The sequence below is a fragment of the Silene latifolia genome, chromosome 3 (genome assembly GCF_048544455.1).
Source record: "Silene latifolia isolate original U9 population chromosome 3, ASM4854445v1, whole genome shotgun sequence".
Lineage (NCBI taxonomy): Eukaryota > Viridiplantae > Streptophyta > Magnoliopsida > Caryophyllales > Caryophyllaceae > Silene > Silene latifolia.
In genome coordinates this window covers 23,485,399-23,511,659 of record NC_133528.1, presented here as the reverse complement: position 1 = coordinate 23,511,659, position 26,261 = coordinate 23,485,399, and the positions used below count along the sequence as shown (strand labels likewise).

General features: G+C 38.3%; 1 non-coding gene across 1 annotated transcript; it reads right to left on the bottom strand.

The window, feature by feature from the left end:
- Nucleotides 1–18,988: 18,988 nt before the first annotated feature.
- On the bottom strand, nt 18,989–19,095 carry LOC141650029 (small nucleolar RNA R71). The gene has a single exon (XR_012546093.1). It is a non-coding gene; the product is annotated as a small nucleolar RNA R71 (small nucleolar RNA).
- Between the last annotated feature and the right edge of the window lie 7,166 nt (nt 19,096–26,261).

The following is a 26,261-nucleotide window of genomic DNA, read 5'->3' as shown; positions in this document are numbered from 1 at the left end:
CACGAACAGAACTGGTGCTCCCCAAGGCGATACACTTGGTCTAATGTATCCCTTCTCTATCAAATCATCCAACTGCTTCCTAAGTTCCTCCATCTCCTTAGGACCCATACGGTACGGTGCCTTAGAGATTGGCCCCGTCCCTGGCTTCAACTCTACGGTGAAATCTATCTCCCTCTTCGGTGGTAACCCCGGAATCTCCTCTGGAAAAACATCTGCAAACTCTCCTACCACTGGTATCTCATCAACTGTCGGACTCTCTATCCGGTCATCTCTCACATGACACAAGATCAACGGACATCCCTTCCTCAGATAGGACTTCAAGGTGACAGCTGCAATCAACTTAACTTTGGGTTTGACTAGAAACCCACGATAAGACACACTAACACCCTTAGGACCTCTTAAGGACACTTTCTTTTGATGACAGTCTATCTTAGCTTTATACTTTCCTAACCAATCCATCCCAACTATCATCTCAAAACCGTTAAAAGGAAACTCTAGCAAGTCTACAGGGAAATCAACTTGCCCCACTACCAAAGATACATCTCTAAAAAATCTCCCACACGATACAGACTCACCCGAAGGTATGAAAACTTGCTCACTAACAGACTTATAAACTCTCAAACCCAACTGTTTAACATGACTCGAAGACACAAACGACTGAGTAGCCCCCGAATCAAACAAAATAAACGTAGGAATACCATTAACAAGGAATGTACCGGTGATAACGTGCGCATCTTCCTCAGCTGCCTTCTTCTCCATCATGAACAACTTGCCACTGGTCTTCTGTCCACCTCCCTGGACAGTACTGGCTGATGCGGTCGGCTTAGCACCCGACCCTTGATTGTTGTTCTTGTTCGTCGGTGTTTTCTGATAAGAATTACCTCTGTTGCGGTTGCCTCCACTCTGGTAACTCTGACTTCCCCGGTTTGGCCATGATCCAGCCGGTCTGTTGCTCGCGAAGCTCTGTGCAGGTCTCTGAAAGGATCCCGGTGCACTCGTGCACTCATGTCTCTTGTGGCCTACACCACCACAACCAAAGCAGGTCACTCCCCAACTATTACTCACACTTCCGCGGCCACGCCCAAAGGAAGTCCCAGCACTAAACCCAGACCCAGAAGAAAACCCCTTTGACTGATTGTGGTTGCCTTTCTTGTAATTAGATTGGCCACCACCCTCGCTCTCAGACCTCCTCTTCTCACCACCAGACCTCTCCTGAGCCATTTCCACCAACCTCTCAGCTCTCCCAGCCCTCTCATAAGCTTCCTTAACATCGGTAAGGATTCCCACGGGTAACTTATCCATAATCTTGGTAGTCAACCCTCTCTCAAACCTCAATGCCAGGTTCTCCTCACTCAAACCCATATCCTCGGATACCTGGACTTCTCATTGAACTGTCTCGTAGTACTCGGCTACGGACATCTCGTGATTATCTTAAACTTATCAAACTCTTCCCTCAACTTACTCCTCACATGCTCCGGTACGAACTCCTTCCTCACAGCCCTACGAAACTCCCCCCAAGGTATAGCAGGTAAGCCTTGGTTGGTGTATATCTCCTTAGCACTCACCTTCACTGAATCCCACCACTTGCCTGCTGCCTCCCTCAGATAGAACGCACTGTTCCACTCTCATCTCATCAGACACTGAACCAAGTCTAAGATGTTCTCCATCTCTCTCAGCCAACTATCAAGCAGATTAGGCTCCCCAACCCCCTTGTACTCTTTCGGGTTAAACCTCGCAATATAGAGGCTGATTTTAGAATGATCAACCTTCTTTTCCTTACTCTTATCCTTGTCCTCATTCACTCTCTTCAGGGTCTCAGTAAGAGCATCCTGGTGCTCTAACATCTTAACGATGTCATCCGTGGTCATAAGCTCAGCTCTCGCATACAAAGCAGTTCTCTTGGGCGGCATCTTGAAGCTATATAAGAAAGGGTAAACATAAACACACGTACTAAACCTCAAAACACGAAAACACGCTGCCCGAAACCCACTCGATCGAGTTCCCAAACACACTCGATCGAGTAACGGGATACTCGATCGAGTGCCCCACGTACTCGATCGAGTACCCAAACTTCAGACCCTAACAGACCTTCTGATCTCTTACCTACTCGATCGAGTATCTAGGCTACTCGATCGAGTGACCCCCTACTCGATCGAGGACCCCTAGTTACTCGATCGAGTGCCCCAAAACTCGATTCTGGACCCAAAATCGCCAAAAACCCACCTGATCGAGTCAGTCTCACTCGATCGAGTAACACTAACTCGTAAAAGCTACCCGCATGTTACGTCATATGCTAACATGTTAAACTTTATAAATCACATATTATATCATAACAATTATGCTACACATCTTTTCTATATCTACGAGATCATTTCATCATGCTTTTAATTGCCACGTTGTAAAACATTCAACATGTTATCATTTCATCAACAGTTTCTATATATCATCACTTTTCTTTCACCTTCTCAACTTCCAACTTCGAACATCCAACAATCAACACATTCCATCACATTTGTAAACAAGTCCACCAAACACACATACGACTCGACAAACACTTCCCCCATGTGACCGGTTCAAAGTTGTAGGGCGACCCCCGCGACTTTAGGACGTCTCCCAAGCCTTTGCACTAGCTCCTACAAATTTTACCCCGGGTTCATTTTAATTGACGCCCTATGTTCATTAAGTTCATTGGTTACATGTTTCAGGATCGTCGCTCTGATACCATTTGTAACATCCCCATACTCCAAGTGCCTTACCAGGACCACTCAGGTATGAAGACATTACCATCTCGGTTACCCGAGGCAATGATAATCAAACCACAATAGAGAAACAACGTTTATTATAAATAGTTTAATGAATAGTTACAATCCATGAAACCAACTAAAAGTGCAATACATTATTCTCAAACGACTGTCTAACTGAAATGTAAATAAACTAAGGCTACAAATGGAAGACTCCTATCATCATGTCGTGGCATCCCGCTATCCCAAGATACTCATCTCAATACCTGCTCAATATCTGCTCACCATCCCCGAATGGATCACCGCAGTTTACAAAACAACACCGGGTCGAGTACTAATCACACAATCAATATAGATAACAATAATAAGACAAACAGACAAATGAATCACACACACACACGCACACACACACACCACCAACCAATTCCCATCATCTCAATACGACCGTCCACCGGACCCACCACCACGATGGGGGACCGCAGCCGTTCCCACCTAAGCCCCGCTCATCATACCGAGCGATAACCCTATCCATTAATGTGCACATCCCCTCCCGTGGCGGGTTCCGCGAAGGGCGAAACTAGGGCGTGAAGTCACTCCCGCAAGTGACCCCACTCAGCCGAGAACGCATCTCGAGAACCATCAACAGCAATCACAACCACAAACACAGTACAATCATTATATCAAACAACCAAATACAACACATCACCAATATCCCATTATGGGACTAATACGAGTAGGAAATCCTACCGGAAAGCACAACAAGCGGACGGTATCTACAAAACAGTATCAAAACGCCTCTTCTACGAACCCTCCTCCTATCATATAACACATAGAGACTACACATCACATACTACACACAAAACCCCCAATCTCTAAATTAGGGTTTAACCAATCTTAACAAAACATTATAAAAATTATATTAAAAGCTTACCCTCGACGCAAGGAACTAAACGATACGAACAACGACAAGAACTGACCGTCTGAACTCCGGGAATTGCTAAGAATGCGATTAGGAAGATGAACTGGTTGCTTTCTCTCTTAAACAAGGTTTTAGGTTTTGCAAACGTGATTTAAAACAATGACGATTATGTTTAAATACCTTAATCGCATAATTAACAAAACCCGAGAAAACTCCCCGTAAAACCGGACACTCGATCGAGTACCCAAGGTACACGATCGAGTACCCCCTTACTCGATCGAGTACCCCAGCTACTCGATCGAGTACCCAACAGGTCAGAAACTATTTTATTTCGCAACTTGCCCTTACTCGACAGAGTAAGGGCTACTCGATAGAGTACCCCAAGACATATAAATACGGAGTATTACACTTCGCTCCTCATATTTCTCACGCGAGTGTCCGCCTTTGTCTTCTCCCTTTGCATTCTAGACCTTCGCTCTTGCTTTTTGGCGCCTACGTGCTTGAACTTTCGACCACGTAAGCTCGGATCCTTCTGAGTACCAGCCTCGTTTGCATGACCGACCAATTTGACCAACTCCACCATAATCAACTTAATTAATCTAATCGTTTTCCTCTCACGAGGGCACTTTATTTACATTCGCGTCGAGCATCACTAATCGATATCTTAGTCCTTCTCGTTTCGTCAAACATGTAAGTCTGAGGGTGTAAATTCTCTCTTTTATTATTGTATTTACTCTTTTTTTGTATCACTAATGTAAGGTTTATGTCGAAAATACCTCCTTAAAACCGATTTCTAAAGCCTTGTTTAAAACCTCTTTTTATGGATTTCCAGTAGACAGACGTCGAGAAAAGACGCAGCAACTGCTGCGCCTCTTCGAAGGAGCGCAGTACCTGCTGCGCCTCTTAGTGAGGCTACCGCAGTTCCTGCTTCTTTTCTTCTTCCTTCGTCCTTTGTAGTTCGTTTATTTGTTTTGTTTTTATTTGTTTTCGTCAATTCTTTGATACAATAGCATAGTAACCTCACATGTATATTGTTTATCATCTTTAATATGTTTAATTCGTCATAAATCCGACCTAAATCCCAAGTAATCTTATATTTGCGGGTTTTCGTCATTAAATTCAATCCGGGTTGTAGAAATTCGATTTGTTCATATTGAGTTTCTGTAATTCGATCCTTTGATAAATTTTCATCTGTCTGTTGTCAGGTTCGTCATTAATTTGTCGTTAATTTATCTTGTCTTGTTTATTTCATTCACCCATGTCACTAATCAATCATTCTTTCATGTAATTAATCCGTCTTAATTCCGTGTCGTCCGTGTTTTATTATTTTATGACCCTTAGTCACATGTAAATAACCTATTAATCACTTCCATCCGAGTAAATAATTTAATTAATCTTTAAATTTACCAACGAGTATTAACAACACACAATTCCGGCTTCACAGCCAGAATTCAGGTCAGGAACAGACGCAGTAACCGCTGTGCCTATTCCAACAGACGCAGCTCTGCTGCGCCTGTTCCGGGTTGAATTCTGTCCCTGAACTCCGTTTTTGCCTTGACTCAATTATTTAGCTTACGTATAATTAACTATTATTCGTATTATCACCTTCTGATTTGATCGTTGATTTATTCTTTTACCGTTTTCCAAATTATCCGTTTTGGAGGTATTTTCGACATAAATCGCCTAATCCGATGTAATTATTGTAATCTTCATTATTGTAATTTTCTTTTATTGCATTTATCATATTTCTTGTATCATTTGTATGCTCTCACATGTAATTGAGCATTAAATCCTACTTTGACCCAATTGTATGTTAAACTACGTGTTTACCGACTTAGCCTAATTTTCACATCTTAGGATTAAAACTTGGATGTTGCATTGCATGCATATAGCCGACGATATATCAAGTATAAATGATGTCCCTAATCATTAGTAGAGGCCGCTATCGAGGCGGGCGGGATTAGGTGTTCGATCAAAAGAGCTTCCTAATACGTACCCTCACCCCTTACTCCAGATCTCCGTGAGCACCCGTGTTCATTGGCATCCACGAGAGTCATTCTAGACATAGAATGCTAAAGGTAACGATTGCTTAGTGTTCATGTCTTTAGTTTGTGTCTAGACATGACACGAGGTATTCGAACGGTTCCAATTTCCCATAAAAATTGGTGGCGACTCCAACAAGAATGCAAACGCTTGTTCTCTTCCTCCCAAGCGCCCCCGTGGGCCCCCCGTTGTCCACAATGCAAAGCGGAATAACAGAAAAATAAAATAAAAGGGATATTTGCCTTGAATTTATGTGTAGAATTCAAGCCCGATTACGAAATGTCGTCGACGTTTTATAACGAATCGTCGACGTTTTTTTATAAAAACGACGTAACTTACCCTTGACATACATCTCTCTTGCTCTCTCTCCTCTATACCTCTTACACCTTATTCACCATATTCATCCCTACCACCTCGCCCTACTGCCACCTCGCCACTACTTCCGCCTCACCTCCACTACCACGACCACCTTGCCGCGACTAACCATCACCGCATCCACCCCCATCAAAACCCCATTTCACAAACTATTCAATATTGTTCAAATATAATATAAACATGCATCGAGCTTTAATATAATATAAACTCGACCTTCCGTACCAATTATTTGTTTAAATTCAATTAATACTCCATCCCAATTATTTGTTTACCTTTGATTAAGGTATTTCTTACAAAAAAAATGAAAAAGGTAAAAGTAATAAACGAGACGGAGGAAGTTTTACATAAGAAAAACCATAAACAAATAATTATGACGAAGTAAGAACAATATTAAACAATAGTACCATATAAACAACAATATACAAGGAGTATAACACTTGGAATCTTGAATAAGACATTTAAAGTGGGTAAAAAAAATTTGGACCATTTGTTCTGTACACGTTGGTCTTCAACGTTGAATATGGGATTGATTGTTGTTGTTTGGCAATGGTTCAGACGTTGGTGTTCAACGTCCAAACCATGGGTAGACGTTGAATATCAACGTCCAACGCCATGGTCGACGTTGATTATCAATGCCCGACCCATAGATGGATTTTGAATGTATACGTCAATGTCCATGTAGGACGATGATTTTCAAAGTCTGACTTAGACGTGTACATTCAACGTCCATGCCCAACTTAAACGTGAACATTCATTGTCCCTCTCCAGCATAGACATTCAACGTCTACGTCCTTGACCATAATAGACGATGAATGTTGTCGTCAATGTCCATGGAGGACGATGATTTTCAAAGTCTAACTTCTTACGACAAACAAAATTACGAGGGCTATGATAAGTTCGATTCATGCTAATTCTATTTAAAAGGTAATTCGATACTAATGCTATTCGTACTATTTTGATTCAAGCTAATACCAGTTAATGTATTATACAACTGGTTGTATATACAACTTATTCAATGTAGTTGAGCTTTGTTATAAAGTTATCGAGCTCTACTAACAAAATTATCGAGCTATAATACAAAGTTATTGAGCTTAATAGAATAATTATTAAGCTCAATAACTTCGTAAAATAGCTCAAAAACTTGTAAAATAGCTCAACAACTTTGTGTAAGAGCTCAACAACTTTATTTTTTTTTTATTTTTTTTTTGATTAGGTAAAAAAACTAGGTTGATCCTCTAGGGTAGGACCAACCTATCTCATCCTTTCGAATGAGGGAGGTAAGTTGAAGCCACCGGCTATCAAACCACCTCGAAAGAGTTGGACATGAATGTCCAACTGAAGCCATGAAGTCAGCAACCTTGTTGGCTTCACGAAAGCAATGTTTAATTATCACTTCATCAAAAAAATGAAGGTCTAATTTCACATCCTTGATAATACTAGAAATTTCCCACGGAATTTGCCAAGTACCTCGAATCGAGTTAATAACACATAAGTTATCACCCTCCACAATTAACTTTGAGATTCCTAGGTATTTAGCTGCTAAAATACCTTCTTTTAAAGCAAGTGCTTCCGCAACAAGGATACTATTGGATCCGCACTTTTTTGCTCCCAACAAAACGACTTTACCATTGTGATCTCTTAAAGAATATCCTAAAGCAGCTTTATTACCTTCTATTCTCGATCCGTCAAAATTTAGCTTTAGGAAACCGTTTGTAGGTTTTTCCCACCAAATCTCTTCCTTACTAGAATTGTTTCTAGCTGACTCTTCTACCTCGGGATTGTTGAGATCCTTAAATCTAGTCACATTCCATGTTTTAGTGCTATTATTACATAAAGTAATAAGTTTTCTAATACTTAAATTAACATTATTAAAGATAATATCATTTCTATGGAACCATGCATTCCACCAAATAAAGATAATCTTTATAAAGTCATCTTTTGAAATTAAATCCTTGAGATAATTAAGTTTCGTTAGAAAACTTTGACTTATAATAGTATCATAATTTAACAAAAACTCGTTGAAACTAATAATGTTCAGGCCTTGGATGACAGACCCAATCAAGGGACATTCGTAAAAGAAATGATCTTTGTTTTCAATAGGGTTGTTGCACAGAACACAATGAGGTGGGACATCCATATGACTCTTGAGAAGTCTACTTTTCGTTGGAAGGCCGTCAACACAGGCTTTCCAAAGAAAAAATTTCAATTTAGGAGTAATATTCAATTTCCAAATCCACTGAAATTCACATTTGTCAAGAGCTTGATCGAACAAACCTTGCGCTAACCAAGTTGCTATTTTGGTAGAGAAATTTCCATCTACGGACAACTCCCAAATTAGGGTATCTGGAATATCATTATGTGGCACTGGAATGTTAGTAATCTGATTAACAATATCGTTATTCACTAAACTGGATAATTTACAAACATCCCATTGCTTGTCTGAGGTTATGAAATCTTTAACCAAAAGATTAAGATCACGGTTACTATCATCATCAACCATACTGCTTGTAAGTGGGTGTGAAAAAACCGAATTATCAGACCAAAACTTAATGTTGCTACCATTACCTACCTGCCATCTCAGTCCTTTTCTAAATAGAGTCTGAAGACTCATTAGTTTACGCCATTGCCAAGAAGAGGCTGAATTAGGCTTATGATCAAATAGTGAACAATTTCTCAAGTATTTTTTAGATACCACTTTGACCCATATACTTTCCTTATCCATAAGAATTTTCCATAAAAGTTTCATTTGAAGAGCTTTATTAGCTGCTTCAGAAGATTTAATTCCTAAACCACCAACCGACTTTGGTAAACAAACTTTATGCCAACCAACCAAATTAGGAGAACGCTGGGAAGGATTCTTATTCCAAAGAAAGTCTCTATTAATCTTAACTAATCTATTATGGATCGATGAAGGGAGGAGGAAGCTTTGCATCTGAAAAGTTCCCTTTGCGGCTAAATTAGCATTGACAAGAACTAGTCTACCTGCTTGAGATAGAGAATTCGCTTTCCATTTCGATAATTGAGTGCAAGAAGATTGAATAATGTTCTCGAAAGTATTTTTAGTCACTCTGCTATCAATTATAAGACATCCTAAATACTTACCCAAATGAGCTTCCTCGTTCATATGAAGAATGCCTCTAAAGGATTCACGAAGAGAGCGCTCAATATTTCTAGTGCATTGAAAATTGGATTTGTCAAAATTAACAAATTGTCCGGAAATCGTGCAAAATTTATCTAAAATAGACTTAATAGTTCTACAACTCTGGTTAGAGGCTTTAGCAAAAATGATAGTGTCATCCGCAAAAGTGAGAAAAGGAATTTTCTCCAGCCCTGACCCAATTCTAATACCAATGTCACTAGAGCTAACATCACTATTTTTTTGTAGAGATCTTGCTAAAATCTCAGAGCACATAATAAATATGTATGGCGAAAGTGGGTCTCCTTGTCGAATACCTCGAGTGGGTTTAAAAACGTCTCCCGGTATTCCATTTACTAAAACTGAGTAAGAAACAGTGTTTATACATGCCATAATCCATGAAATCCACTTAGCATTAAAACCCATTTGCTTAAAAGTTTCCTCGATAAAATTCCATTCTAGTCTGTCGTATGCTTTCTCCATATCAAGTTTGATTGCAATCCAACCTCCTTTGCCCTTTTTACGTTTAAACGAGTTAAAAATCTCGTGTGCTAAAAGAATATTATCTTGAATAAAGCGATTAGGTGTAAAAGCACCTTGAAACGGGTGTATAATTTTATGCAAGACACTTCGAAGACGATTAGTCAAGATTTTTGCAATAATTTTATAAATTGTTGAACAAAGACTAATCGGGCGAAAATGGTTTGCTGTTTGAGGATTTTCAATTTTAGGAATCAATGCTATGAAAGTATGATTCATTTCTTTTAGTAATTTCTCAGATTGAAAAAATGCTAAAACTGCTTTGGTGACAGAATTTCCTACAATATCCCAGTATTTTTGAAAAAACTCTGCAGGAAATCCATTGGGACCTGGGCATTTATCTCCGGCTAAACTAAACACAGTTTGTTTAACCTCTTCCCAACTAATATTAGCTGTAAGAAATCTGTTGTCTTCATCTGTAATTAAGCCACTAATAGACTTAAAATCCTCACTCTTGTCAAAATTACAAAGTTGATTTTTTGTAAACCTAAGTTTAAACTCGTCAGAAATTTCTTGTTTAATAAGTTCTTGATCTGTAATACAAGCACCATTCTTATTAATAAACTGCTTAATACCATTTCTACTACGTCTAATCGTGGCATAACTTTGAAAAAACTTGGTATTGTTATCTCCAAAATTTGCTTTGGTTATACGAGATTTTTGTTGCCAATAGACATGTTTATAGTCAAGAAGCGCATCACGCTTTTTCAGCCATCTCACTTGCGCGTTTTCTAAAATGGTATTATGAGAAGTGCCTAGTTGTTTTTGAATATTTTCTAATTTTTTTCAGCAATTGAAAGTTGTCTAAAAATATTACCAAATGTAGACTGATTCCACTTCTTAGCCTTTTGTTTTAAAAATTTGCATTTTTGAGAAAGGCAAAACATATACGATCCTCGAAACTGATATTGCCAACAACTTTTGACCATTTTACTGAAATCATTTCGGAGAGTCCACATGAGTTCAAAACGAAAAGGAGGGGCTTTCTTATGAATTTGGTCCTGAAAATTCACAGAGATAGGACAATGATCGGAGCTAGTAAAAGCATGATGCACAAACTGCATGTTTGGATAACAACTAATCCAACCAGAAGAGGCTAAAGCTCTATCAAGAATTTCAAAGACATTTTCAGGACCAGTTTTCTTTTTTCTCCAAGTAAAAAAATTACCGGAAAAAGGGAGATCTATACAATTTGTATTACTTAAAAACTTAGTTAATCTCACACAACGTGCATTCGTTACCGTTGCACCTCCCTCTTTTTCACTAGGGCTCTTAATCTCGTTAAGATCTCCTAGTAATAAAAAAGGCAAGTCAAGATTAAGGATAAAACTCTGCAATTCATTCCAAAATTCCGACTTTTCAGATGGTTGAGCCGGAGCATAAACAAAAATAAGGCAAAAAACAAGATTCTTCGTTAAGTCGCACACTTCACAAGTAATGAATCTTTTCGATTTAAAAATTACATTTATTGAAAAAGTCATGGAAATAGACTCTTTCCAAAATAACCAAATACCACCCGATAATCCAGCGCTAGGAATATAATCGCAATCATTAAACCCAAAGTTAGCTAGAAGAAAAGGTTCAGGCTTAGAACTCGATTTAGTGTCACATATTGCTAGGATTTTAATTCCATTTGACGAGCAAAAGAAATTAAGTTCTTCGGCAAAATTATTTCTTTTGGTACCCCTAACATTCCAAAAGGCAATATTCATGGAAAAAACTTTGAGAGAAAATGATGCTCAAGGGGCTTAATGAGAATCAATTTGATCGACAAACAAAATATGGTCCAATCAATTGCTTTAGCAAAGGCCCGGAAATAAACCAGAAACTTACTAATGATCATAGTAGCTGATGTAGCAATACACACTACACAAAAATCATTATAAAGGTACTCATTATCCACACTAATCACAATACCAAGAGACAATACCCTGCTCAATTTAAGCGGGCAATAACTAAACCAACAATTAGGCACATGTTATGGTCACAGGACTCGTCATGAAAACTGGTAAAGATTACTAGAAAAGGCCAACAATAATGAAGATAATCAAAGCGAAACATATCACTTGGAAATCTATTACCATACTGCAAGAAAGAACAACAACAAGTGAAGCTCCTACGAATTGCTATAACAAAAGCTATAAAAGGATCCAACAGCTGAATTAAGAAATTCTGATTTGGAACAACAAGACAAACCACTGAAAAATCATCAAAAAAGAAATGATTATCCACACTGATCAAAGTCTCAAGAAACCGTCTTGAAGTAAAAGCGAATTGAGAAATATAGAAATCATCAAAGATGACACTAAACTCTACAACAGGCACAAAGAGGTAAAATTGAGTGTCAAACATGTATATGTTAACACCCTCGGAACTAAAATGATGGTCACCGAAAAGATTCTTCTTATCAGAGAACTCGGAAATTACCCTGCTCAATGTAAGATGGCAAAATCTAAACCAGCAAGCAAATATAACTTGATGGGCACAGAATTCATCAGAAATCGTAAAGCTTTCTACAAAAGGCCAGCAGTACATAAGATTATTAAAGAGACCAATATCATTCTCAACACAAAATAACATATTCTCCTTGAAAACTTGAGTATAGCTACATATTACAAATATGCCAAACACAGGAGGCAACATAAGTTCCATAGAAGCATTAAAAAGTGACATCTTGGTGTCAAGGCTAAAATAAACATTCTTATTTGAACACATACTGACAAGAGAACTTTTGGCTTTGGGGGGACCTAAAGCCAAAGTTTCTTTATTGTAGACAAAATACTGATAATAGCTCTCCGGTTCTAAGTTGGAGAGCAAATCAATGTCCACAAAAAACGAAACTGAGGAATTAGGCCAAAAGACAGATTCCAATGAAATAAAACCCTCAAAATCGGACAGTTCAATAGGAAAATGATAACTTACTTCAGACGAGGTGACCTATTTGAAGATCTAGAGTCCAAACACAAAGACAAGTTTGTCTTCCAGAAGCGGTTTCTCGCCTCTTCTTCAACCATGAACAAAGATTTTGCAACAAAAACTACAGAGGCATCGGAAAACATCAAGCCGTTATCACCGTCTCTCTGAGGCAAACTCCAAAGAGCCATAGGAGTATGGATCTGAAAAGTTCTTAAGAAATTAAGGGGTATAGAAAAGGAGGAATCTCTTTTTCTTTTTTCTTTTATTGATTGTTCATCTGCTTTCAACCGTAGATGATTTAATTTTTCTTTGTTTCTTTTTTTCTTTTTTTCTTTTTTTCGGGATTTCTCATCTCTCTAGGTTTTTAGAGAGAGGTTCTTTGATCCTTGTTGAGTTGTTTACACAACAACTTTATGGCAGTTGTATAATGCTACTATACAACTGGTTGTAGGATAGTTTTTGTGAGCTAATACCATTCAAAATAGTTCACATTCATAAGGTAATTCGATTATAAATCCAATTCATACTAATTCGATTAAGGCGAGAAATAAATTAAGTAGTTAATTAGCGTTTGATGTAGATTTTTCGTTGTTCGGTATTGAATCAGATGAACAAAATGTTATTTTTTTTTTTTTTTTAAATTTGTTGTTTGTTTGGGAGGGTTTGGGAGAGAATAGAGTAGAGAGAGGGAGAGTAAGGGTAGCACGTGTCTTTTTTTTTTAAAAAAAAAAAACGTCGACGACGTTTCGCGTCAATGGGATATTTACTTGGTGCTAGACCTATAACACGAGTAATGGGTGATCGAATTCAAGACCTATTGAGTTACGATAGAGTTAGACTCGAAACGCGTCGAAAACTAACGGATTTTTTGGTATGTGAACTACATACTCAAAAACAACAAAAACATAAGTGTTTTCTTTTCTTAATTTTTCATATATTTCTGAATTCTTGTTATTGAAAAACTCATGGCCTTATATAATAAGCCACAATCGAAACTCCTAGGTAAGTGAAGAGTTGTCATCACTCCTTCACTAATTAAAATCATAAAAGTGAGTAAAATGAAAAGCCTAAAAGCAATTATAAGCTTATTGAATACATTATTAGCAATAAGAAAATAAAAGATGATCATTTTATTAGCTTCAAATGTGGTTGCCTTGGACCATGTGGCATCATCTCCTTTGGGCCGTATCCGTACTCGTATCATCCGCCCTTTCTTCAAAAAGAATCGTCCTGATTCTTGAACCTATGATATGTGTTATCAAAAGCCGATCAACCCTCGACCTACCTTGCTCGAGTTTAACCTTTGAATTTCAATCGTAATCGGAAATTCAACCAACATCTTGACTTTGACACGTCTTAAGACCGTTTGGGACTAAAATTTTTTTTCAGATAAACAATACCACGCCTGTGAACAGTAGTTTTTTTGTTTGTTTTAGTCCCGCTTGGAATAAACGTGTAACATTTCGTTTGATGTTTATGAGTGTCTTGATATTGGATTTTCTAGTGGATGATATGTTACGGAGCTAGCAGCGTTTGTGGACGGTAGTTGGTGGAATTGGTGTTACGAGTTCATGTTTTGTAGGTTGCAGTTTTGTTTTGAGTTCTTAGTTGCGTTACTGTGTCTTGATCGAGTTAGTATGTTTGTTTTTGAGTATGGGTTGAACTTCGGGGACGAAGTTCCTTTTAAGGAGGGAAGACGGTAATACTACGGTTTTCTATGTCTTTGGGTACTCTATCGAGTGGGGCTTACTCTGTCGAGTAAGTATGTTTGTATACGAAACATTAGTCCGCCTGAAGGGTACTCAATCGAGTATGTGTGACACTCGATCGAGTAAGGGTCACTCGATCGAGTAAGTCACTTACTCGATCGAGTAAGTTACTTTTACGGGCTGTTTTGACGGGTTTTGATAGCAACGTGAGAAAGATATATAAACTTAATCTGTCAGTTTCTTTTCACTTTTATACTTTTCTAAACTTCACAAAAGAGAAAACAAGGTTACGTAGTTCTCCTCTCTCATATTGCTATCAAATCCCAAGGCTTGTGTCACCGTAATCCTGAGTTCTTTATACCGTTGAGACCGTCATATTATGGGTAAGATCCTTGTACCGTTTTTATGTTGATCCGTTGATTTTAGTTGAAACCCCAATTGGGTAAATTGGGGTTTTGGGAGTATTGTGTTTATTAGATGGTGATTGTATGATTGTATGTTTGATAGGAGGTGATTTCATTGAAGAACGATTTTGATTAGCTGCTAGACCGTCTGTGGTGATTGCTTTTCCAGGTAGGGTTTCCCTACTCAGTATTAATTACATAATGTGTGGTGATTGTGCTGTAGTTAGTGATTGTTGATTTATTCAGACGGTTGTGATTTCGTATTATTGATTGATTCAGACGGTTGTTGGTTTTGTGTTGTGATTACTGTTTATCTGTCTGTGATCTTCGGGGTGCGTCCCTGGCTGAGTGGAGTCACTTGCGGGAGTGGCTTCATGCTCTTGATTCGCCCTCTGTGGGACCCGCCACAGGAGGGGATGTGCACATTAATGAACATGAGTTTATCGCTCGATGGAGGTTTGATGTTAAACACGGGCGGTAATGGCGATTCTTTAGAAGTTAATACTCCCACCAGAGAAATGTCTTTCATCAATGGTGACGAGTTTGCTGCGTTTTCGTACCTATATGCGTATAAAAACGCCTTTCAACTTTTTGTTAGGTGTACTGAACTAGTGAAGAAGTACCAGCAAAGAGGTGTCAAGCGCAATTGTCTGGGGAAGAACTAACCTCGTTTCTACATGATGAAGCGAATAAGATTATGTTGCACATGGGGGTCCAGTCCGAACAAACAAAACGGCTTTAAAGACATTGCAAACTTTGAGAAATGCCAATTTGCCATAGAAGCATCGTTACAAAACGATTTTATTGTCATCGATCAGTGTTCGTTGGAGCACAATCACGAATTAAAACGTGAAAATACTCGTCACATGGTTAGTTACCGGATGTTTAACGAATATTTTAAAAGACGGGCCTTATTGAACTACGCTGCCGGTATTTCTATTGCTAATAACTTTCAAATTCTCGTTAGAGAAGCGGATAGGCATGAAAATTTACACATCAACCAGCGTGACATACGGAATTTTCTTAATCAAGAACGAAGACGTAGTAGAATTAATGGAGATGCAGCGGCTTTGGAGGCACGATTTATTAAACTTAAGGAAGTTGATCCAGATTTTTACTACGCCATCGAGACGGATTTTGAAGGCAAGCTACTAAACGTGTTTTGGGCTGACGGACGTTGTAGAGGATGACAAATTAAAGGCATTTGGTGATGCAATTTCTTATGATGCTACCTTTTGTGTTAACAGGTGACCAAATTATGTCATTTATTTAAGACCTTTTTATTAATTAATTAATGTTAATCAATTAGGGTTTTCTTCTTTTGAAATCACTACTATAAACAACATATCGATTAGGTTATTTCGAAATCACTAGCTTTAGAAATCAGTAGCTTTAGAAATGAGTATTTATGTTTTAGAAATCAGTAGCTTTAGAAATGAGTATTTATGTTACTCAATTAGAGTTTGCTACATTTTGTGTTAACTGGAAATACATACATACACTATGATTAAAAGACGTTTCAAATCAACTACTCTTTATGTGCCAATCATTTATGTTTAATTTACTTTTAACTTATGTTTTAATTATAGGTAAAAAATGCCCTTTACTCCATTTGTTGGCGTAAATCATCACGATAGTACTGTTGTGCTTGTTGCCGCTTTGGTTTCACATGAAGATGCGGAAAGCTTCACTTGGGTGTTTAGGAGATGGTTAGACTGTATGGGTAGAGCTCCATCGGTTATACTCACGGATCAATGTAGGGGAATTGGTAAGGCTGTGAAGGACGTATTTACTAATACTCATCACCGTTTGTGTCTTTGGCACATGATGGTTAACGCAACAAAGAACTTGGGAAGTTGTGTCTGGTATCAAGAAATTATTGTTGACCTTTGGAAAACTATTGACGACAGTGCAGATAGCGATGACTTTGAGGAGGCATGGCATAATTTTGTCACTAAATATGGTATTGACAAAAATGGTTGGATCATAGACTCTTTTGAAAAATGGCATTCGTGGGTGCCATTGTATTGGAGGGACATCTTTTGTTCAGGTGTGTCATCTACGCAAAGAAGTGAACAAACGAATCGATTTTTCAAGACATACGTCAATGTTGAAACTACTCTGTTCAAATTCTTTGATAGTTATCAAAATGCACTAAGATCCAAGGTCGAGGATGAATTAAAGTTTAACTTTGCTTGTCACGAAAGACCGTCTCCTTATAATAAGACAATCATAGCTGATACGTGCATATTTTATATACTTTCATCCCCTATATTAGCTCCATTTTATTTGTCATTTAGCACTTATCATAGTGTTTTGAGCTAATATTTGTTATTCTAGTGCATTTGTTTGTCTCTACATGTTTTGTAGGATACTTATGCTTTTTGGAGCTAAAATACTACAAGATGAGCTACTAGAGTGCAATGGCTAAGCAAGACCAAATATTGGGCTATCATGGAGTGTTTGCATGGGTTTTTCATGAAGAAGTTGATGGACTAACGTGTGCAATACAATTGTTGTCAACAAACCAAAGTCAAGCCCAACTTCAAGTCCAAGTCAAGGTGGAAAAGATAGGATTCCAAGCTACCTAGGATGCCAAAAATTAAGGTCTTAACCGGGTGATTAATCGCACAATTAATCACCAACATAAGATTATCCAAGCAATTAAGAGGAGAATTAAGGCAAAGGAGCTGGAAACACACGACCCCGATCGGGGTGGGGTGGCCCCGATCGGGGTTGCATGCCTCTTGGTTTTTACGTTATGCCCTCATCTCCTATAAATAGGAGAGGTGTTCCAAAGCTTTAGGCATCCAATTTTTACGTCCAAGTTTAGTTTACAATAGCCTTAAGCATTATATTTCTCTCAATAGTTTTCATATTAGTTTACAAATTAGTTAATCTTGTAGTTCTTCAAACATTTGGTTGTAAGTTATTTCAAGCTTTTGGTTATACATTGTTCTTCCATACAAGTTCTCTACTTTTAAGGTATTTCTACTTATAGTTTATATCTCTACATTTCTATTTCAGTTTATACATAGTTTATAATTAAATAATTTGTTAGATTACTTTAGTTTAATTCTTCCACATGTTAAATCAATTAGTTTATATAAATCATACAATTATGTTCACCATTTTTCTTAATTTAGTTTACAATTTACATTTTAGTATGAGTAGCTAAATTTCCTAGTCTAAGGGCTAGGGGAGCCATGCATAAACCAAGTTTATCATGATCATATGTTTACCTTTTTGCATGTGTGACCCGAACCCCTTAGACTCTCTTTTATCATATAATTTACATCATTATTGTTATTAATCACCAAACAATCAAACCAACCCAAATCGAAATCGACCTTGATAAGAATCTACCCATAGCAATTCACGACGTAATTCCCGTTTCCTTGTGGTTCGACCCCTATTACTACATTAATTTGTGTTTAGGGAATTTTATCTTTGCATAGGTACGCGATAAGCCTATCAAATTTTGGCGCCGTTGCCGGGGAAACGGTTTTATTGCTTTTTGAATTGTCGATTTTTATCTTGTTTATCTTTGTCTTGGGGAACACTTGTTCCTTGAGACCGTTACTTATCACTTCTCTAGAAATTGTTGTCTTATGCCCAGGTCCTCTCGTAGTGGAGAATTGCTTTCACCGGATTCCGAGCCCGAGAAAACCTTTAGGAAAAGACGACGATTTTGGAAGGAAGTGAAAGAAGCCACTTCTCCCGTACAAGTTGAAAGTGTTAGAAAGTCTTACTTAGACGATCTAGAGGTTCTTGAAGAGGAGGAGGTTTCTTATTTATCATCTCCGCCACCATCACCATCTACTACCAAAAAGATGGTGAGACTTTCCGATCACTCAAAGCCCATCGCGGCCATGCTTTCGGCCGGAATCACAACCACTCAAATCACCCCGCCGGACTTCGAGATCAAGCCGGCTTTCATTAGCCTTGTGGAGAGAAAGCAATTTGGAGGAAGTCCTTTGGAGGATCCCAATTTGCATGTGCAAAACTTTTGTGACTATTGCTCCATGATCCGTCAAACGGGCGTCACCCAAGCCCAAATAAGGGAAATACTTTTCCTTTTCTCTTTGAAGGACAAGGCCAAGCTTTGGATCAATAGCCTTGACCGCACCACCTTGGGAATCACCAATTGGGAGACATTGGCTCTTGCTTTTTATCAAAAGTTTTTTCCACCGGAGAAAACTCAAACTTTGAGGAGCCAAATCACCGAATTCCGTCAACAAGCTCTTGAGAGCTTATACGAAGCTTGGGAGAGGTACAAAGAGCTTCAAAGGCAATGCCCACATCATGGGCTAGATGATTGGTTTCTAGCAATAACATTCTACAATGGATGTTGCGCCGAGTCCCGAAGGATTCTTGATTCCGCCAACAATGGGCGGTTTGATGAAATTGACACCGATCTTGCTCATTCCACGATCGAATCTATGGCGATTCATGATGCCCAATATGTCAATTCCCGAGTTGTGCCACCCAAAGGTAAAGAAGAATCCTCTAACAACTCCGTTTTGCTAGCTCAAATTGCCTTGCTCCAACAACAATTGGCGGAGAGAGATGCTAAGGATTCCATTCAACAACTCAATGTTGTGTCTTCAACAAGCCAAATCATCGTTTGTGATGGATGTGGAGGTGCGGGTCATTATGCCGCTCATTGTCGAGCTCCTATGGAAGAGGTAAATGCTTTTCAAGCTCTAAGACAAAGTTCATATCCATCGGGTACATTTTCCAACACATATAACCCGAATTCAAAATTTCATCCAAACTTGTCTTACAATAGCAACAATGTGCTTAACCCTCAACCCCCACCACAACAAAATGCCTATGTTCCCCAACAACAAAATTATATCCCTCCACCGGGTTATCAAAATCAACAAAGGCCCCCACAAAACAATTACCAACAAAATCCACCACAAAATGGCCAACAAAACAATCAAGGAGTTGGTAAGCTTGAGGGAATGATAATCCAAATGCAAAGGGACTTGTTGGCTCAAATTCAAAAAAAATGATCAAGCTCATAGTGCCGCGGTCAAGATGTTGGAACAACAAGTGGCTCAATTAGCCGCTTCTAGCTCTCAAAGTAAGAATGGTCAACTACCTCCCCAAGGTGAGCAACCACATGAAACCGTGAATTCTATTTCCTTGAGAAGTGGTTCAAGCTATGATGGGCCATCCATGACTTTGGATAAAGAGGTTGTTGTTAAAAAGGCTAAGCTTGGGGGAAATGACAAAAAGAAGGCTAATGAAGAGCCTATTGTTAAAGATCATGTGCCATTTCCTCATCGATTGTTGATGCTAAAGAGGAAGAGCAAGCTTGATACCAAAGATGTTGGGTCTCCTATGCCAAAAGAAAGTGATGAGGTGGTTGTTGAAGAAATCTCTCCTAATGCTAAGGAGAGTGATGTCATTTCAAAGAAAGTAGATGCTCCCAAGGAGAATGAGAAAGAGATAGTGAAAGATGTGGAGGACGCTCCTCCCAAGGAAGTTGTTCAAGTACCATTTCCCCATCTTCTAGCAAAGCACAAGGAGGAAGGTAAGTTTGCTAAATTTTTGGAAGTTTGTAAGAATTTGCAAGTCACCGTCCCGTTTATGGAATTGATTACCCAAGTCCCTTCTTATGCAAAGTTTATGAAGGAAATCCTCTCAAAGAAGCGATCCTTCAATGAGGTTGAGACCATTGCTTTCACCGAAGAGTGTAGTGCACTCTTACAAAACAAGTCTCTCCCAAAACTTAAGGACCCCGGTAGCTATTCTATTCCTTGCACTATAGGCACATATACCATTGATAAGGCCCTTTGCGACCTAGGTGCTAGTGTGAGTGTCATGCCTTACTCTCTTTATGAAAAACTTAACATGGGTGCTTTAAAATGCACAAGTACAACATTGCAAATGGCGGACCGTTCTTTAAAGCGACACTTAGGTGTCTTAGAAGATGTACCCGTCAAAGTTGGCAAGTTTTTCATACCCGTTGACTTCCTCATACTCGATATGGCCGAGGACTCACAAACCCCAATTATATTGGGTAGGCCATTTTTACGCACCGCGGGTGCGCTAATTGATGTGAAAAATGGGAGGTTGACATTGGAAGTAGGTGATGACCGGGTTTCCTTTAGCAAAAACAATACCATTAGAAGCCCAATGTTACAAGAGTCTTGTTATTTACTTAGCACTGTAGACTCTTCTTATGCCTCTACTACGTTTGGATCCTCACTAACGGATCCGTTGGAGGACGATATGGGTGTTGTTTGCTTTGTAGGTGATGATGCTAAGGACGCTTTTGCTAAAAGTGGAAAAAATAAGAAAGGGAAATTTTATTTGAAAAATTTCAAATGGTTGCGGAATGCTAAAGGAGCTATGATATGGAGTTTGGTTGGTGGCAAGCTCAAGAACAAAACTTGAATCAATTAGCTTCTTACGTCGTGCGGGACGTTAAACCAGCGCTTCTTGGGAGGCAACCCAAGCTTTTTATTGCTTTTATTTATTTTTGTTTTTAATTTTCTGCAATTTATTGTTTTTCGTAGATTAGTAATTAAATGTTCGACTTGACGACGTTTCTTTTTGTGATTTTTAGGTGAAAATGAAGAAATGAGGTTTAGAAGTGAATATGGCATGCTTCCCCATGCAACAACCCCGTTCGGGGACGTGGTTTTCGAAAAAGAGAAGGAAATTACATCAACGCGGAAAAGAGGCAAAACCTGAAGAGGAGGTCAACCTCGATCGGGGTTGGTGGCCCCGATCGGGATCGTGGTTCTGTGGCTTCATGGCCTTTGCTTTATACGGGTAAAAAAAAAGATAGATTTCTTTCTATCATTCAAGCATACCCGACGGTACTCATTTCCTCTTTTCTCTCTCGTTTCTTCACCTTTCTTCACTAAAGATCACAACGAAACATCTACTTCCCCCAGAATTCATGCTAGCTTGGGGGAGATTATCAAATCGAGTAAGTCTTTCATTGCTTTGCATTTTAGTCTAGATCTTGCATCCCATTAAACATAACCTCTAGTCCTTCTTGTTTTGTGCCTTGAGCCATTTTTATGGTTTGATTGGGTGATTTGGATAGTTGGCACATTGAGGACAATGTGACGTTTAGCTTGGGGGAAGAGTGCATTTGCATATAGTATAGTTGCATATAGTGTAGAAATTTGAAAATTTTTGAGAGAAATTTTTTTGCTTTGTGCTTGCTTGTTGCCTACTTTCCTCTTTGCTTATCCTAATAATGGCTTGTTGTTAATGATTTATTCTTTAATGATGGGATATTAGCTACATGGGGATGTCTTGACATAGTAGGTGGGAGATGGAGAATGAACCGAATAGGCTTGATCTTGACTTGTGGTAAGCTACAAAATGGTAAGGTAGAGCCTCTTTTGACCGATGCATCCATATCCGGTCTCTCTTAGGTGAGTGTAGATGTCTCCTTATGATGTGTGTTTCATCAAAACGCACAAGTATGGTCTTCATGTCATTTCTTGGTAAGCATGCATTCATTTGTTTTAGCATTTTGGAGCCATTCCCATGAATATAATTGCCTTCTTGACCCCTTTCACAAACAATTTTCCATAGCTACATTATAACTTTCCTACCTTGTTGAGCTAGTAGCTTATTTGGTCTTGTTTGGGTGCTCAATTGGGATTTGTTTCAAAGTTATGAAAATCATGTGAGCTTGGTCTTAATGCTCAAGAAAGAAAAGAAAAAAAAGTGATGATGAATTGAAATGAAAAAAGAAGAGAAAAAAGTTGAAAAAAGAAGAGAAAAAAGCATGAAAGTGAAATGAAAAAAGAAGTATGAATTGAAAAAAGAAAAAAGAGAAGAAGAAGTTGATGTGAGAAATTCTCAAGCATTATTCATCATATTTTGGAGAAATTTCTTTGGTTTGAATTGAAAAAAAATTGGGTTAGAATTGGGATTGAGCATCCTTACATTTTGGTAGTTACTAGTTTGACTTAGCTCCACATTACCATAATTTATTTGTTCCCCCTTCTTACCCATGTTTATTGCCTTCTTTCTACCCATTTGGCTTCTTTATCATGCTTGCATTTGATTGTTTTGGCTTGCTAGTTTTGACATGTTTACCATATTAGATTGCGGGCACATTATTATAGGTCGAGGATAGTCGAGTGTTTATTCACAAAGTTGTCCTTTCACATATAAAAGAGTTTGAGTGTCCCGTGAGAGTCCATAAGTCAAAAGATCATGCAAGAGCTTAAAGGTTCATTCAAAGTTTTCTATGCTACGCCGTCGTGTAAATATCAACCATGCTTTGCTTTATTCCTTGCCCATGTTGTTTCGGGTTTTTAAATCGTTATGCATAGCTCATTGGGATATTGCAATTGATGGGATTTGGTTTCTTGCTTGGGGACAAGCAAGGGTTTAGCTTGGGGGAGTTTGATACGTGCATATTTTATATACTTTCATCCCCTATATTAGCTCCATTTTATTTGTCATTTAGCACTTATCATAGTGTTTTGAGCTAATATTTGTTATTCTAGTGCATTTGTTTGTCGCCACATGTTTTGTAGGATACTTATGCTTTTTGGAGCTAAAATACTACAAGATGAGCTACTAGAGTGCAATGGCTAAGCAAGACCAAATATTGGGCTATCATAGAATGTTTGCATGGGTTTTTCATGAAGACGTTGATGGACCAATGTGTGCAATACAATTGTTGTCAACAAACCAAAGTCAAGCCCAACTTCAAGTCCAAGTTAAGGTGGAAAAGATAGGATTCCAAGCTACCTAGGATGCCAAGAATTAAGGTCTTAACCGGGTGATTAATCGCACAATTAATCACCAACATAGGATTCTCCAAGCAATTAAGAGGAGAATTAAGGCAAAGGAGCTGGAAACACACGACCCCGATCGGGGTGGGGTGGCCCCGATCGGGGTTGCATGCCTCTTGGTTTTTACGTTATGCCCTCCTATCCTATAAATAGGAGAGGTGTTCCAAAGCTTTAGGCATCCAATTTTTACGTCCAAGTTTAGTTTACAATAGCCTTAAGCATTATATTTCTCTCAATAGTTTTCATATTAGTTTACAAATTAGTTAATCTTGTAGTTCTTCAAACATTTGGTTCTAAGTTATTTCAAGCTTTTGGTTATACATTGTTCTTCCATTCAAGTTCTCTACTTTTAAGGTATTTCTACTTATAGTTTATATCTCTACATTTCTATTTCAGTTTATACATAGTTTATAATTAAATAATTTGTTAGATTACTTTAGTTTAATTCTTCCACATGTTAAATCAATTAGTTTATATAAATCATACAATTATGTTCACCATTTCTCTTAATTTAGTTTACAATTTACATTTTAGTATGAGTAGCTAAATTTCCTAGTCTAAGGGCTAGGGGAGCCATGCATAAACCAAGTTTATCATGATCATATGTTTACCTTTTTGCATGTGTGACCCGAACCCCTTAGACTCTCTTTTATCATATAATTTACATCATTATTGTTATTAATCACCAAACAATCAAACCAACCCAAATCGAAATCGACCTTGATAAGAATCTACCCATAGCAATTCACGACGTAATTCCCGTTTCCTTGTGGTTCGACCCCTATTACTACATTAATTTGTGTTTAGGGAATTTTATCTTTGCATAGGTACGCGATAAGCCTATCAATAGCTGAGGAAGTCTTCCAAAGGGCTTACACAAATAACATGTTCAGAGGGGTGAAGGATGAGGTAAACGGTCTTCCGAGTCTCATTTGAACATTGGGAATTTCTCTTCGTTTAATGTAACGGATGAGGTGACAACACCGTTTTGGAACCGTCGAGAGAAAAAGTACAATGTTACGGCCAACTTGGACTTCGGTGAGTTTAATTGTACTTGTAAACTTTACGAATTTAAAGGTATATTGTGCAGGCTTATTATTCGTGTACTATAGCTAAAGAAAGTGCAGTTCATTCCCGACAAGTACATTTTGAATCGATGCCGAAATGACTTGGTTCGGGGTTATGAGCACCTTCCTGTTGGGTACTAAAATCCTGATGAGTCTGAACGACTCAAGCGATCTCTTGCGGTCACGATGAAGAACGACTACATATATAGGCTGGCGTTACATGATTATGAGACGTATGCCTTATATGAGGTCGAGTCAGCCAAGGTGGTTAAGGCATTAGAGGCACATGTCGGCATTGAGACACTCAACGAAATGGGAACAGGCTCCGATGTAACAAGCTAAGGGTGTGGGGTCCTAAAAGATTACAACCGAAGGAGAACAACCTACACTACATGGTACGGAGCGTACCTCCTCTTACGGAAGGGGCCTTGAGAGACCCCGTTGATAAAAGAGGTGCAGGTAAGGGTTCTAGGCTTAGGCAAAAGAAAGTAAGGAGGGCTGTAAACATTGACGAAGCAGGTCCTTCGCAACCAACGTCGCGGCGAAGAAGGGTTAGTACGAGCACACCTCGTAACACTCAATAGAATTTAGCTCAATTTTTTATGGCTTTTTAAAGGGTCGTATGCTTAGCAATTTTTAAGACCGTTTGTTTTATACAAGTTTGTGTGTTAAGTTCATGGTTACATTTGGATAGTTTCAATTATTTCTGTTGTTGATTGTTATAACTGAATAAAATAATCCGTCTATTTTACGAAATTGCTAATAATTTTCACAAATCAGACCATCTATTTTACGAACTTTCTAATAATTTGCACGAAATTGATACTGGTTTGCACGAAATTGATACTGGTTTGCACGAAATTGCTACTGATTTACACAAATCAGACCGTCTATTTTACGAACTTGCTAATAATTTGCACGAAATTGATATTGATTTGCACGAAATTGCTAGTGATTTACACAAATCAGACCGTATATTTTACGAAATTGCTAATAATTTGCACGAAATTGATACTGATTTGCATGAAATTGCTACTGTTTTCTCACATTATGTAGTTCAATTCTTAACATTTGAGGTGATTGACTCAAATTGCATGTGAGACATAATCATTTAGTTCATCTCAATACTCAACTTTAACACATGTCATATGCAATACACCAAGTTGACAAATGAGTTAAAGTTTGAGTATGAAATTATAACGATTACAAGACGGAATTTAAAACCATTATAAGACGTATTAGACTATAAAATATTCTGTCAATATTTTGTCAATATTCTGTTTTTATATTAGTTGTACATTGCACATATTTAGCTTATTCTGTTCATATTATTAGGCTATAATCATGGCAAATATCACGCATGATTGGTTGTACTTGTATACTATATAAACCTATGTGAAGCAAGGATAATTCACTATTTATTCTTCGTAATGGTAACCAACTTGCTTATCTCCTTTTATATGTCGATGACATAATCTTGGCTACCTCATCTGAACAATTGCGAACGTCTATTATTGACAAGCTTCGCTCCGAATTTGCGATGATTGACCTTGGTTCGTTGAATTACTTTCTCGGTGTCTCTGCTATTCGCCACAAGCATAGGTTATTCCTTCATCAAAAGA